The sequence below is a fragment of the Eschrichtius robustus genome, chromosome 1 (assembly GCF_028021215.1).
Source record: "Eschrichtius robustus isolate mEscRob2 chromosome 1, mEscRob2.pri, whole genome shotgun sequence".
In the NCBI taxonomy this organism is placed as follows: Eukaryota; Metazoa; Chordata; class Mammalia; order Artiodactyla; family Eschrichtiidae; genus Eschrichtius; species Eschrichtius robustus.
In genome coordinates this window covers 74,096,546-74,099,844 of record NC_090824.1, presented here as the reverse complement: position 1 = coordinate 74,099,844, position 3,299 = coordinate 74,096,546, and the positions used below count along the sequence as shown (strand labels likewise).

General features: G+C 37.6%; 1 non-coding gene across 1 annotated transcript; it reads left to right on the top strand.

Moving 5' to 3' along the window:
- Positions 1–466: 466 nt before the first annotated feature.
- Positions 467–539, top strand: TRNAE-UUC (transfer RNA glutamic acid (anticodon UUC)). Its single transcript has one exon. It is a non-coding gene; the product is annotated as a tRNA-Glu (tRNA).
- The last annotated feature ends 2,760 nt before the right edge of the window (positions 540–3,299 follow it).

Below are 3,299 nucleotides of genomic sequence, written 5' to 3'. Positions count from 1 at the left end.
GTAAAAGTGCTTTGAACAGTACCTGGTATAAAATAAGAGCTACATAAGTGTTATTATTATTTGCTTAGGGAGCTTACATTCTAGTAGCGGAGGTAATAAACTAATAAACAAGAAAAAAATGTTAGGCAGTGACAAGTGCTATGAAGAAAATAAAAGAGAATGGTGGGAGAGACTGCTGCTGAGGGTCCCCCCATTTATCGACCATAAAATGTTTGTGCGAAGAGCTTTCAAGGAATAGCAGATGCAAAGACTGTGAGGGCAGGTTTGGGGCAGAAAGAAGCAGTGGGGTGAAGGAAAATGCGGATGAGGTGCTCTGAGAGATACACAGGAGCCGGGGGCTGCACGGCTTTGTGAGTCAGGGAAAGGATTTAAGTTTTGATTCTAATTGGATTCTAGGTGCAAAGGGAAGCCACTGAAGAGTTTTAAACAGTGGAGATTTATGTTTAGGAAGATAACTCTAGGGAATTCCCTGGTGGTCCAGTGGTTAGGACTCTGTACTTTCACTGCCGTGGGCCCAGGTTCAATCCCTGGTTGGGGAACTAAGATCCCACAAGCCACGCCATGTGTGGTCATAAATAAATAAATAGATAAATAAGTAAATAAATAAAAAATTTTTTAAATTAAAAAACAAAAAAACTCTAGTTGCAGGGTGGAGGGAGAATGGCTTATGAGGGTTTAGGAGAGATTGAAGGAGGTCAGTGAGGAACACTGCATTCATAGTATAGACCAGAGATGACGGTAGAGGTGGAGAGGAGGAGAGGATTTGAAGTGTGTTTTGGACGTGAAATCAACAGGACTGGCTGATGGATTGGCTGTGGGAGTTCAGGTGCAGAGAAAACTCAAAGGCAACTCTCATGCATTTGGCTGGAACTCCTTTCTGAGATGAGGAGATATGGAAAGCCAGATTTTGGTGTGGGTGGGAATCAAGAATTCTACTTTGGTCATGTCCAATCGGGCAAATCACTTAAGCTCTGTGATCTTCAGTTTCGTTACCTAGAGTATGAAAATAATACTAATGTCTCCAGGGGTAGAAGATTCCTGTGATTGAGAGAATGGGTTTAAATCCCAACTCTTCCATTTACAGGCCTACCTCGTTTTAGTGCACTTCGCGTTTATCGTGCTTCACAGGTATTGCATTTTTTACAAACTGAGGATTTGTGGCAACCCGGCATTGAGCAGTTCTATCGGTACCATGTTTCCAACAACGTTGGCTCACTTTGTGTCTCTGCGTCACATTTTGGTAATTCTTGCAATATTTTGAACTTTTTAATCATTATTTTGTTGTAGTGATCTCTGATCAGTGATCTTCGATGTTACTATTGTAATTGTTCTGGGGCAACATGAACTGGGCCCAATTAAGACAGTGAACTTAATCGATTGTTGAAATGACAACAAAAGACTTAGAATACGACAAAAACTTAGTTGATAAAGCAGCGGCAGGGTCTGAGAGGATTGACTCCAATTTTGAGAGAAGTTCTGCTGTGGGTATCAAACAGCATTGCATGCTACAGATAAATGGTTTGTAAAAGAGTCAATGGATGTGGCAAACTTCATTGTTGTCTTATTTTAAGAAATTGTCACAGTCACCCCAGCCTTCAGTGGCCACCACCACCTTGATCAGACAGCAGCCATGGACCGCCAGGGAAGTCCCAGCAATAAAGTGTTTTTAAATTAAGGTATATACTTTTAAAAAAGTTTTTATTTTTATTTTTTTCTTCCAGTTTTACTGAGATGTACTTGACATACAGCACTGTATAAGTTTACGGTGTGCAGCATGATGATTTGACTTCATACATCATGAAATAATGATCACAGTAAGTTTAGTGAACATCCATTATCTCATATAGTTACAAAATTAAAGAAATAGAAAATAAATTTCCTTGTGATGAGAACTCTTAGGAGTTACTCTCTAGCAACTTTCAAATATAACATACAGCAGTGTTAATTATATTTGTCATGTTCTACATTACATCCCTAGTACTTATTTATCTTATGTCTGGAAGTTTGTACATTTTGACTGCCTTCATCCAATTCCTTTTTCCTCCACCCCTGTACTTTTTTTAAAGACATAATGCTATTGCACACTTAACAGTATAGTGTAAATGTATCTTTTGTATGCACCAAAAAATTCACGTAACTCACTTTATTGTGATATTCACTTAATTGCGGTGGTCTGGAACCAAACCTGCAGTATCTCTGAGGTATGCCTATATTGGCTGTGTGACCTTGTGCAAGTATTTATCTGTGTCTCAGTTTTCTCATTTGTGAGATAGGAATGATTGTAATATCTACCTTAAATGGTTGTATGAGGATTAAAAGAATTAATATTTACAAAATGCTTGGAATAGTTTCTGGCACATAGTAAAAGCTATTCTAGCTATACTAGCATTATAGAAATACAAAAACAAATAGGACATAGTTGAACCTCATATTAGGTGAGTGGTTCACCTCCCCCAGATAATCATTAACATTGTGAAAGAAAAGAAAGAAAGAAAGAAAGAAAGAAAGAAAGAAAGAAAGAAAGAAAGAAAGAAAGAAAGAAAGAAAGAAAAGAAAGAGAGAGAGTATCTAGAGTATACTAGATAGATTTGACCAATTCTACATAATCTCTCCCAGAATATGGAAGAGGAAGGAAAACTTCCTAATTCATTTTATAAAGATAGGATTACCTTGATACTAAAATCAGACAAAGACCATAGGAAGAAAAAAGAAAAGAAAAAGAAAACTATAGCCCAATAACCCTCATGAATATAGATACAAAAATAGTTACAAAAAGCCTTAATGAAAAACTAGCAAATAGAATTCAGCAATGCATAAAAACCGTTATACATCATAATCAACCAAGGATACAAGGCTCATTCAATATTCAAACATCAATCCGTGTGATTTACCATATTAACAGACTAAGGAAGATTGTTTTATGTTTTAAAAGTTTTATAGTTTTATGTTTTACCTTTATTTATTTTTTTAAAGATTTTCTTTTTTGATGTGGACCATTTTTTAAAAAGTATTGAATTTTTTACAATATTGCTTCTGTTTTATGTTTTGGATTTCTGGCCGAGAGACGTGTGGGATCCTAGCTCTCCCACCAGGGATGGAGCCCTCACCCCCTGCACTGGAAGGCAAGGTCTTAACCACTGGACAACCAGGGAAGTCCCCGTGTTTTACCTTTAAATCTGTGTGCCATTTTGAATTAATATTTGTGTACCGTGTGAGGTTTAGGGGCAGGCTGACTTAATGGACACACCTGGAGCTGGGAACCCAGGAGGGAGCAACAGAGAGTGGGAGGGCAGGAGGAA